The sequence below is a fragment of the Spinacia oleracea genome, chromosome 1 (genome assembly GCF_020520425.1).
Source record: "Spinacia oleracea cultivar Varoflay chromosome 1, BTI_SOV_V1, whole genome shotgun sequence".
Lineage (NCBI taxonomy): Eukaryota > Viridiplantae > Streptophyta > Magnoliopsida > Caryophyllales > Amaranthaceae > Spinacia > Spinacia oleracea.
Window position 1 is genome coordinate 82,402,099 of NC_079487.1, and position 13,553 is coordinate 82,415,651.

The window sequence follows — 13,553 nt, forward strand, 5'->3', positions numbered from 1 at the left end:
ACCCAAATTATGCTCAAATGAAGCACACTACAACTCCCTCGACTCACTCACTAATAGCTCCCCCAAGCCAAGCTTAGGACTAATAACCAGTGCGTCTTAATGGGCTTGTAATATGGTTAGTCGTCGAATAAAAGGGCACATGCAGCAACATGGGTAGAAAGGAGGGAACAAATGTATTTAAAAATCGTATGAAGGCTACCTTCGTCCTCCTCAATGTGCATGCATATAAGCCATAAAAAACTACTAACAGTTGCAAACCAATACTCAAAGAAATGACATACCAGGAAGTTAACACACATTCCTAACCAAATCAACTAGTCAAGCACCAAGTCCACAAACAGTTAGTCAAAGTTGACTCATGCTAAGGCATCAAAATAGTCAAATCTCAAATCATGGTCAAAAAACAACAATGCTCGTCATCAAAAACTAAGAATCAAAACAATTTTCAATCAAGGGGCACAGGGAAGCATGGTTTTTGTATTCATCGGAACGTATTTTTGTTCTTTTTTTTCAAAGCAATAAATGTATCCTAGAAAGCAATTAAACACATAAAAAGCAGTAAATAAAATATAGAAGGGAAGAAGAGAAACCATACCAATATGTACAAGTAAACGAACACCCCCCAAGCTAAATCAGACAATGTCCCCATTGGCTCAAAGGGGTATGGAACCAACTCATACTTCATCTTCACCAACGTCATCATCATCACCATCATCATCGCCGCCTACTCCACTACCTCCGACACCAAAACTCCCTTGCCCACCTACATGAGTAGTGGTCATATAAGAGCCATGGGTGTCGGGAACTGCATAACCACCTGAAGGGTACTGAAACCAAGAGGGGTGCTCACTAGACTCACTGACAACGTCCTGTTTGGCGTAATGATTATAGATGGGGAACATGGCCCTCTACTGATCACTCTCGAAGCGATCAAATCGGCTCTCAAATCGATCAAATTGGCTCTCAAATCAATCGAAACGAGAGGTGAGAGCCTCTTGGTTGATCTTTAGCTGCCTGAATCGTGCATAAATAACCTCTGGGTCTAGGGGATCCGGCTCACCAGGTTGACCTGCAGCCCGTGCTGCATCACGGAAATAGGCTTGCTCTTGTATGGGTTGCTGAACATTACTGGGGGCTTGCTCAGCGGGGATGTCATATAGATAGCTAGCTTGACCAGGAAGGAAAGTCGTGAGAGCAACATTAGGCATTGTGAAGAGGCTTCCAATTAACCAACCATTGAATCTTATGGGTACTAAATTATTGAGAACGGGATTGATCCACCCTTGCCTTTTCATATAGAGGAGTGTCAAAGCATTACCACCCTCAACATGCCAAGTGGTCGGTGGAACAAAATTAGCAACACTCGTAGCTAGATGGGTGATCATGCCCCCTAGCAAGATGGGGCGACCGAATGATTGCTTTTCGACGGCCTGGAAATGTAGGGCCATGTGGTGGGCCACATTGATCTTATAAGAATTAGTACCTTGATATACCCAACTTCCAAAATCATCAATTCAGTACTACGGATATTATTTGGCTCAAACCTCCCAAAGATAGTCATTCCGAAGAACCTTTGCCCTATCCTAAGTAAGGGGTGTTGGAAAGAAGTGGCATGCAAATGTTGCACATCCTCCTTCACCTCCCCTGTCAAAGTATTCCACAATTTCAAGACATTGTATGGTGCAGGGGGTTCTTTGGGATTGTTTATGTTCATACCAAACACCCTTGCAAACTCTCTCAAAGTCATGTTGAAATTCTTATTAAGCAAGCGAATATTCACATGTGTAATTTCACTACCACGTCCCCTCACTACATTGAAACTACTTAGGCATTCAAGAGTAAGACGTGCATAAGTTTTTCTACCACGAATCTCATATATTCTACCCTAGCCAGCATGTTGCAATTGTTTTTTCTTCTCTTTATCAATGCGTAACTTGTTTAGAGTCTCTTTATGCAACCAACGAGTAGGGTGAATTGGTTTACCTTTGAGATTTTTGAAGCGGTGATATTGCTCGTAGGAGTCAAATTCCACATCCGGGTAGGTGGTATCTTGCTCAATATGCAATTGAGGAGGTGGTGATGGCGCCCTACTCGTACTAGCCCCTTCCCTTTATCTTTTAGTAGGTGTCATGGATGATGGTTTCAATCTTTTTGGGTGAATTTCCTCTGTCAAAAATCTAAGTGAAATATGAAAATTTGATACCAAGAGATGAAAGAGGAGAAGATGGGGATGATTTTGATGTAAGGAACTTGTGATTTGGTGGAGTAATGAAGGTGGTATGAAGATTTGAAGAGTTAGGGTTTTGAGGTTTAATGGAGTTTGGGGGAAAATTGGGGAAGAAGATGGTTGTTTTGTGTGGGGAAAAAAACCCGTGGAACTGCTAGCTTGACGAAGATCAGTCCTTTTATTCCCGAAAATCGGCCGATTTTCACAAACCTGCCGGTTTTTAGATTTTCAATTAATCCCTGCTACGCTCGAAACCGGCAGGTTTTTGGAAACCTGGCCTGTCGGTTTTCGCTCCACTTAAGCTCCATAGAATCCCACATCACCGAAAATCGGTCGGTTTGTGAAAACCTGGCCCACCGGTTTTCGGTGCTTTACACCTTTTTGCCTTCAAAAATAACTCTAAGTGCTGATTTTTGCTTTGCATGCGTAACCGACAGGTTTTCGCTAAATTTTTTCACTTACGACCTCAACTCTTTCAGCACCCAAATTTTTTCTAAGGCATTAATTTAACAATGTGCTCGTAACCGACAGGTTTTCATGAACCGACCAGTTTTCGCTGCATTTGAAAAATCTCCGTTTTTCTCCAAATTGCTCCACTTGACATACTTGGTATTGAAATCTGCACATTACTAAACGACTAAGTAGTAAAATTTCACTCTCCTCACCTATCTAAGGCTATAAAACTTAGAGTAAAAACACACACAAAAAAACATTAAAAACCAAATTACACTATTAAAAGCAATAAAATACGGGTTGCCTCCCTCAAAGCGCTGATTTATTTTCAGGTCCCGCTCGACCTCTTAACCTCAATATGCATATTATAGGACGGAAGGGTTGAGGTGTTGGACCTCAACCACTCCTACAGTAGCCCCCTCGTGGTAAAACTTCAGACGTTGCCCATTGACTTTGAATAGTTCGCCCATATTATTCTCTACTTCGACAGATCCAAACTTACTAACCATGGTCACAGTGAATGGCCCAGACCACTTAGACTTATGTTTTCCAGGAAACAACTTAAGTCTAGAGTTGAATAGTAGAACCTTGTCGCCCACTGCAAACTCTCTCTGAAGAATGTGACTATCGTGTCATCGCTTAGTCTTTTCCTTGTAGATACAGGCACTGTCATAGGCTTGCAATCCAAACTCATCTAGCTCATTCAACTATAGTAGCTGCTTCTCACCGGCTAACTTAGCATTCATGTTGAGTTGTTTGATCGCCCAGTAAGCCTTATATTCCATTTCTACCGGCAAATGACATGCCTTACCATACACCAACCGATACGGGGAAGTATCAATAGGTGTCTTGAAAGAAGTTCTATACGCCCATAGAGCATCATCGAGCTTGTCGCTCCAGTCCTTCCTAGACTTTTCCACCACCTTCTCAAGTATGGATTTGATCTCCCTGTTAGAGACCTCAACTTTCCCACTCGTTTGAGGGTGGTATGCTAGTCCGGTGCGGTGATAGACCTCATATTTGCGCAGGAGCGCATCTAAATGCTTCTCATGGAAGTGTGACCCTCCATCACTGATCAATGCTCTCGGTACTCCAAATCTGGGGAAGATGATCTTCTTGAACATGGAAATGACTGTCTTAGCATCGTTAGTAGGTGAGGCAATGGCTTCCACCCACTTAGACACATAATCTACAACAACAAGGATATAGAGATTACCCTTAGACAATGGGAATGGTCCCATGTAGTCTATTCCCCACACATCAAAGACCTCTACCTCAAGTATACCATTATGTGGCATCTCATGCCTCCTTGAAATGGTGTCGGCCCTCTGGCACGCATCACAAGCCATAATGAAAGCTTGTGCATCCTTGAACATGGTTGGCCAATAAAATCCACACTATGACAACTTGGCATGAGTCTTGGAAGGTCCATGGTGGCCTCTATAAGGCGAACAGTGAAACCTATTGATTATCCCATGGACTTCCCATTTAGCAATACACCGCTTGTACAATCCTTCAACAGTCTCACGGAACAAATGTGGATCATTCCAAAAGTAGAACCGAACATCATGCAAGAACTTCTTCTTTTGTTGATATGTAAGATCGGCCGGAAGAATACCCACCCCCCCCCCCCCCCCCCACAATGTAATTCGCATAGTCTGCGAACCATGGTGACTGACTGGCAAGCGCAAGGAGATGATCATCCGGAAATGAATCATCGACCGTGTAGACACTTTACCATCATAATATCTTAGTCTAGACAAGTGGTCAGCAACCACATTCTCATCCCCTTTCTTATCGCGGATCTCCAGGTCAAATTCTTGTAGCAGTAGTATCCATCGAATAAGCCTACGCTTGGCTTCCTTCTTAGAGAGCAGATACTTAAGGGATGCATGATCAGTGTAGACTATCACCTTGGACCCAATCAGATAGGTACGAAACTTGTCCAAGGCATATATTATGGCTAGAAGCTCCTTCTCGGTAGTAACATAATTAACCTGAGCTTCATCTAAGGTCTTACTAGAATAGTAGATAGCATGAAATACCTTTTACTTTCTTTTGACCCAAAACTTCCCCAACTGCATAGTCACTTGCATCACACATTATCTGGAACGGGAGATCCCACTCGGGCGAACGGATGATAGGAGCCGTAATTAGTGTTTGTTTAATCCTGTCAAAAGCCTCAAGACAAGCATTAGTAAACACAAATGGGGCATCTTTGAGGAGGAGTTGGGTCAGTGGTTTAACAATTTTAGAAAAATCCTTGATAAAGCGGCGATAAAACCCCACATGACCAAGAAAACTTCTAACACCCTTCACATTAACTGGAGGGGGCTATTGTTCAATCACTTGGACCTTAGCTCGATCCACTTGAATGCCCTTATCAGATATCAAAGGTCCTAACACCACCCCTTCAATAACCATGAAATGACACTTTTCCCAATTTAAGACCAAGTTACATTCCTCACACCTTTTCAACACTTTAGTCAAGTTGACCAGACAAGAATCAAAAGAAAAGTACCATAGACACTAAAATAATCCATAAACACTTCCATGACAGACTCTATAAACTCAGAAAAGATGCTCAGCATGCAATGTTGAAATGTACCAGGTGCATTACACAGAACAAAGGGCATCCTACGATATGCAAAAGTACCATAGGGACATGTAAAAGTGGTCTTTTCCTGGTCATCTAGATGTATAGGGATTTGGAAAAAGCCAGAATAACCATCCAGATAACAGAAAAACTTATGACAGGCTAGCCTTTATAACATTTGAACAATAAGGGAAGGGGAAAGTGGTCCTTTTTAGTAGCAACATTCAGACGCCTATAGTCAATGCACATGCGCCACCCTGTGACTACCCTAGTAGGGATCAACTCTTTTTTTCATTTATAACCACAGTCGTCCCCCCTTTCTTTTGGACTACCTGAATAGGACTCACCCACTTAGAATTTGACACAGCATAAATAATACCCGCATCAAGCAATTTCATAACTTCAGATTTCACAACATCTTGCATGATGAGGTTCAGACGACGTTGGGGTTGAATGCATGGCTTTTGATTATCATCTAGATGTATCTTATGCATGCAAAAATCCGAGCTAATACCCTTAGATCGTCAATACTGTACCCAATGGCCTTTTTGTGCTTTTTCAACACAATAAGACGTTGGAATAGTTGGTCTGCGTCAAGTGCAGTACTGACTATCACAGGGAAAAGTTGTTCATCATCCAAAAATTCATATTTCAGATTAGCAGGAAGATGTTTAAGTTCGGATTTCTTTACCTCTTTTACATAATAGACAGGTCGAACTAACCTCTTCACCTTAGTGCTCTCCTCAGGTTCAAGCTCTCTACCATCAAGAGCCAACTCTAGAGCATCCACTTCAGCACTTTAAGAACTGCTATCACCTGCAGAAGATTCACAACAAAGCACTGCCTCCAAGGGATCCCTTTCGAGGACTTGGGAGACGTTATCTCGCATAATTAAATCAACCACATCAATACAATAGCAATGTTCTTCCTCTGGCATGGGACTCTTTAAGGCATTATTTAGATTAAAGGTAACCTTATCATCCCCCACAGACATAGTCAATTTCCCACTTTTAACATCAATAACCGCCCCCGCCGTATGAAGGAAGGGTCTGCCTAAGATAATGGGAATTTGAGAGTCCTCTTGCATTTCTAGCACTACAAAATCCACAGGTATATAAAATTTACCTACCCTAACGGGAACATCCTCTAAAACACCTAAGGGGTATTTTACAGAATGGTCGGCCATTTGTAGAGTAATATTAGTAACCTTTAGCTCACTCATGTTTAATTTAGTGCAGACAGACAAGGGCATAACAAATACACTAGCACCTAAATCACATAACGATTTATCTATAAAAACGGTGCCAATATTACATGGGATGAAAAACTCCCGGGGTCTTTAAGTTTGGGTGGAGACTTGTTTTGTAATAAAGCACTAAATTCCTCGGTAAAAGCTACAGTCTCCACCTCACAAAAAACATGTTTCCTGGTCAAGATGTCTTTCATAAACTTAGCATATGCAGGAACCTGTAAAATCAATTCGTAAAAGGAACCGGTGCCTGCAAGTTTTTGACCACATCCAAGAATTTGCCAAACTGTTTGTCTAGCTTACTCTTGAGTTGCCGGTTTGGGAAGGGAAGTGTCATAGGTGGTACTTGAATAACAAATCCCTTCTTGACCTCAGTTGTAACCTCTTTCTCACAAACTACCTTTTCAGCTTCTACCTCCTCCATAACTACCTTTTCAACTTCTTTATCAACCAGATCATTAACAGACACCCTAGAATCAACCTCAACAGGCATAGAAGAGCCTTTGTCTTCCCACTCTGTAAGGTAATAGCATTAGCAGTCTCTCTGTTCTCAGGCTATGAAGGAAGTTGTCCCCGAGGTCTCCCTGCAAGACTAGTAGCCATTTGTGCCAACTGATTATCAATGATCTTGTTATAGGTGGCAAGAGCATCAATTTTAGCATCCTTTTCATTCAGAGACTTTTGCATTTGCATCATCATGTTCCGCATCTCCACTAGCATAGGATCAGACTGTGTGGTTTGAGGTTGTGGTTGTGGAGGTTGTGTCTGTTGTTTAGAGAACCCAGGTGGTCCCCTAGACTGTGGGTTGTAGTTGTTTCTTGGTGGGTATGGTTGTTGTGGAGGTTTGGAATGTTGAACCTGATGTGGGCTTTGAATATTCATACTCCTGTAAGATAGTAGGTTTTTTTTTTGTACCCCTCATTGTAGGAATTTGAGTATGGATTATTATTCTTATAGGCCTGAAATGCGTTACATTGTTCAATGGAGCTTCTAAATTCCTGTGCATAATGACCAGATATCCCACAAGCATCACAGACAATCACAGTTTGGGCACTCATTGCAACTACACTGACAGGTTGAGCAGATTGGAATGATGTAGCATGCATATTATCAAGTTTATGGTGTAAGGCAGTCAATTGGGAAGTTAGTTGTTCTATGGAATTTAGCTCATGCTTACCACCCTTGTTAGATAGACCTCTAGGATTCCCATATTGGGCATTATGAATGACCATCTCCTCAATCACCTCCATAGCTCTAGTCACGGCAAGTTGCATGAATCTCCCACTAGAGGCAGAATCCAAAATAAGCCTAGAATCATTACCCAGACCATTGTAGAATTGTTGAATCAAGAACCACGGTTACAGACCATGGTGTGGGCACTCTCTCTGCAAATCCTTGAACCTTTCCCAGACCTCGAACAAACTCTCATCTGCATGTTAAGTAATAGAAATAATCTGGCTCCTCAGACGAGTTGTCTTCTCAGGTGGGAAGTATTCTACGTAGAATGCAAGGGGATAAAGATTCCCAGTTAGTAATTTTCATAGCCGCTCGATTGAGCCCATTGATCCATAACTTTGCTTTTCCACACAGAGAAAATGGGAAAAGCATCTCCATAGTATGTTATGGGGTCACATTCTTCTGCTTGATACTAGAGCAATATTGAATGAAAGACTATATATGGAGATTGGGGTCTTCACCCTTTTCCCTGCCAAACTGATGCCTTTCGATCATATTTATCAAAGCAAGCTCGATTTTAAAGCTTTCAGCAGCAATACTAGGAATGATTGCCTTAGGTAGCACGGATAGGCTTGGCTTAGAGTAGTCCGTAAGCCTCGGCTCAACTATTTTTTCGCCCATCTCTGAAACTGTATTTGTATCTGTATCTGTAGTAAAAAGATCGCCAACAATATGATTAGAATCAGAGAAATTCCCACACTGTGCGATAAAGGTTCTTCGTCTACGAAAGGTCCTTTCAGGTTCAGGATCGAACGGAGTAAGATTACTAGTACCTATGGTCCTAGGCATAGATAAAGAAACTACAAGAAAGTGTGAGATCCGGTCTCAATGAACAGGAGTCCCTTGAGAAGTAACAAACAAATAATAACAGAAAATAAAACCGTTTCCCCGGCAACGGCGCCAAAATTTGACAGGCTAAATCGTACTCCTATCAAAGATAAACCTTACATTCACTAACTAAAATATAGTAAGGGAAGTAGGGATCGTATCCACAGGGAAACAGCGTTCTTTCTACTATTAAAAACAAGGTCTAGACTATTGGTAACAATAATAAGGGTTGAAGTTGGATATTATAACTACGACGATAATTAAACAAGATAAAACAATATTAAGGGAATCTAGGGAAATCGTTCACCACAATTGCAGACTAGGGATTGACGACATACAATAATGAACAATTAATAAATATAACTAGTAAAACATGCATCTCTCGAATCTTATGGATTCCTTAGGCAACTTCAACTAGCGGGCTCTCGCAATGTACTAGAACAATTCCTATCTAATAGTCACAGATCACGAACATCAGATTTATACCTCTCGACGTATAATCTAAGATTCATCAAACTCGATCGAAATTGTCCGGCCGAACAGAATTGACAAACAATTAAAACAAGCTATAGAAATCATAATTAAAAATCAAATATTTAAGTCTAATACAATCCCCAATCATACATTTGTAGATCCCCTAAACACTAGAAATTGAACTATTCAATCATATTGATAATAAAAAAAAGAAAACATGATTAATGAAAGCATGATTAAAAACAATTAATAGAATAAAGAACACACAAAAATTGAATAATAAAAACAAGGAATGAATTAATACCTAATTGAAGAACGAGGAAATAATCGAAAGATTGAAACTTGAGTTGAAACTAAAATTCGTTTGACAAAGTTTTGTGAAAAAAATGCTAAGTAAAAGTTTTAGTACTAGGGATTAGAATATGGAATTAAGTGTGTATCCTACGAAAAACTAATTTAATATATATAGCTTCCCCATAAAGATACGGAGAAAAACGAGCAGAAGTGAGCAAATTAAAAACACCGAAAACCGGGCCCCCAGGTTTTGGGAATTCGGCCGATTTTCGGCCCAGCTATTGATACCAAACTCATCAGGTAGCGAAAATCGGGGCCCCAGGTTTGTGAAAAGCTGCCGGTTTCGCACCTAAAGCTAAATTCCCCCTTCTATCAAAATCTGCCGGTTTGCGAAAACCGGCTCCCCAGGTTTTGAGGATATTTTGTCGTATTTTCCTTGAGCTTGATTCTTAAGGCCCAAGCCTAACTCCTTTGGGTCTAATTTTCCGTTTGTGTCCCCTTGAAGTTGGCTAGATCATTCCATACATGCTCGGGATCCGTGTAGTTATCCAGGGGTGATAGAAAACGGATCTCCAAAGACCAATTATCATCAAAAAGCGATCATGCAACTAAAGACACTACACAACACATATTAGCATTAAAATAGGCTTTGAAGAGCTCAAATGAGATGAAAAGTGCATACGGGACAGGGGTAAAAACTATATAAAATATGAATGTATCACAATGCCTTTGAATAAGGAGATGACAAGACATGTTGTAGTGAGTTACATGTGGCACGTACATGTTATTAAATTGCTCTTTAATATATTAGTATAGATAAGAAAGAAAGAGAGATGGAGGATCAGAAAACATGTGATTTTAAATTTTTGGGGAAAATAAAGTACCTAATACTCCGTACTATAATAGGTTAATCTATACATTGTTTACAAATTAGATTACCTTTCCAAATATACAATAAATTACTCCGTAAACTACAACATATAAAGAAAAAATAATCTATATACATAGATTAATGACAACAACTTTGGATTTGGTGGGGAAAAAAATTCACGTGAAGCCGCCATGTGGACAATAGTGATGTCAGCATGTTATTACTTTAGTACTCCGTACTAGTTATAGAAGATTAAGAAATACATTACTGGTATTACCTCACTATTTATTTAAGAGGTACACTTTTTTTATCCGACTGTATTTTATTAAGAAATACACTTTCTATTTTTGGCATCTCATGGTTCCCAATTTCAACTATATTAAGGTCCCCACACATCCATACTTACTCACATACTATATTTACTAAAATAAATAATTCACCCACTATTAATTTATTATTATAAATAATAACTCAATATCTCACTTTCATCTTATTTTAATAAATTCAATTCACCCTCTTAAAACTACGTGCCGATCTTGGTTTATCTCTTAAATTAAATATGTAAGGAGTATCTAGTTAAATACAATTAATTGTATCAATTGTCTGTTGATTCAATGGTGATTGAGTCTGAACTTGGCAGTGAGGACGCGTGTTCGATCCCCCGCAACAACAATTGAGAGGGGACTGGAATCTATCCACCCAAAACTCGCCCCGAATCCGGATTATCTCTAAGGGTGAACCAAGTGGTAACACCAAAAAAATACAATTAATTGTCTAACAATGGACCCCCTTTGTTATTCTTGAATGTTAGTTTTCTTTTTGTATTGAGTTATTTTTTTTGTTAATTCTGCTGGAATCTTTTCTTATTTGTCCAACATTTATCCCCATTATACTCTTATAAATATCCAAATGAACTACATTTTATCCCCATCAAACCCCTTATTTATCTCACTTAACCACATGAGTTAGATTCTATTGAGATTCATGTGACAAATGTGCTTATGTTGGATTTTCTTAAATTCCAAGAGAGATTAACATTCAAGAATGAAGGGAGTACATCAATTAGGTAGGAAACGGGTGATGTTACAGCCTATCTATCTGACAGTCTTTTATAAAAACTAGTATATGGGTTTGGGAGATGGCCCATATTGTTTTGTGGGTGATAATTAAGTTTTATACCCATCCATGAAATTACATTTGAATCATTTTCATGTTATCATTTTTCTTTATTCTATTAATATGAGTATTGATTTTTCTAAGACAATATGTAAAATATCATAGCTCAATGGATAAGGCTTTGTGTTGAAATCAAATCAGAGATCGCGAGTTTGAATCTTACTCCCTCCGTCCCGGAATACTCGACCCGGTTTGACCGGCATAGAGTTTAAGGGACTTGAATTGACTTATTTAATTTAATAGGTAGTAGTTGATAGTGGGGTATTATTTTAATGTAGTTAGTGGAAAATGTGTAAAGGGGTGGGGTTGGGGGAGAGTAGGGGTTGAATTTTTAATTATTTTTTGTATGTAGTAGGGGGTAGGTGTGTTAATAGGGGTGGAGTGAGAAATAATATAATATTGTTAGAATATTTTCATTTTTAGAAACAGGTCAAGTATTACGGGACGACCCGATAAGGAAAACAGGTCAAGTATTCCGGGACGGAAGGAGTATACAGTACATAGTATATTTCTCACTTTTTAAATTATAAAGGATTGATGACATGGTATCATGGGTTGAGGGAGGGCGCCACGTAACATGTTTCTACTTTTAGTTATTCAACTTTTAACAATTTTATTAACATAATATCATTTCCCTTAAATTTTAGTACAATATTGGAAATGGTAACTTCAATTCATCAGTTTTAGTTACTTTTTATTTTTCCTAACAATCTCTCTTTGAATACTTATACTTCCTCCGTTCCGTAAATATCACACCATTTGGTTTTTTACACTATTTACATTACGATTTTGACCATTTTTTGTGATTCATATGTAAGAAAATTATAGTTATGTGGGGTCATTTTAGATTCGTATCGACATATATTTTCTAAATATCAATTTTTATAATTTATACTCACACACGATTTGAGATATTAAGAGTCAAAATTATATGTTAGAAGAGTAAAAGTTAACCATGGTGCGATATTTATGGAATGGAATAAGTATTTGTTTTTGTTCAAACTCCAGAGAAAGCGTGTTTGCATCACGCGATTTTGTTAAGGTAAATACGACACCAAAATTAAACTATTAAAATCTCATGACACCAAAGTAAAATTTTCTCAAATTTCAGGTGTACCACGGAATTTTTTAAGTTTCCAAGAATACAAATAGTAAGAATCTAACTATTTAAGCAAATTGACAAGAAAAAAAAAATCATCCAAAAATGACTAAACTTGTAGCAAAAGTTCTTACTTTGTTAGTGTAATAGGCAAGGAATTTGACAAATTGTCAAATTTGGATGCTTTGGAACTACGACTAATGAACAAAAACTTGGTAGTAATGGACCACCAATTTCATGAAACCTAATTAATTAAGTCGTTTTACATAAACCTAATCAAGTACCTAATTTATGAATTTAGCAAGGCATATATAGACAACCATGAGAAGAAAACGATTAACAATGATGATTTTGAGGCTAATAAATGGGATGATTTTATGGTTACTCATCAACTAAAGTTATGATGGTAAGAAATTGATTTTACTGCTTTTATGGAGTGTTCTATTTCTTACCAAACATGAGGAAATGAGACATTTACCCTGGAATTAATTTATGATGTCATTCTCATAGTCATAGTCGCTATCATTGTCATATTTTAGTTTTTGGTTTTATGATTTCCAAAGTTATACTATAATTTAGGTTGAATTGTGAATTTAAAAGTTATCTTCCCTAAATAATCATATTGATTAAAAAAAATAATTAACAACAGAAATTGAAAACTACTTTTTGCATTTTTCATACTTTTATTTTTAGTTATTAAAAAATAGAAGACTGGAAACAAAACACAATAATGAGCGAGTCCTTAATTTGTTCGTGTCTTTTTCATGAAGTTATGACCCTTGGTTGAGTTGACTCTATTCACCTAGTTAGGGTTTAACTTCGGTATTATCAGGTTTGCATAAACGATATAATAAAATATTTATTTAGATTCATTGATAAAATCATTATCTTGCTATAGAAAAAGCATGACCGTGTCCCCTATGACATTGTTAGGGTTATTTTTTTTGTTGGTTTTACTATAAAGAGTTTCCAACGTTTTTGGTGAGTGAATACATACTGCTGGAGTTTGTATGAGACTATGGGTACCTTGATGGGCAGCATCGCGCTCCC

The 13,553-nt window shown here is 38.4% G+C and overlaps 1 non-coding gene across 1 annotated transcript; it reads left to right on the forward strand.

Annotated features, from left to right (window-relative positions):
- The first annotated feature begins 7,887 nt into the window (after positions 1-7,887).
- Positions 7,888-7,994, forward strand: LOC130466591 (small nucleolar RNA R71). The gene has a single exon (XR_008926780.1). It is a non-coding gene; the product is annotated as a small nucleolar RNA R71 (small nucleolar RNA).
- The last annotated feature ends 5,559 nt before the right edge of the window (positions 7,995-13,553 follow it).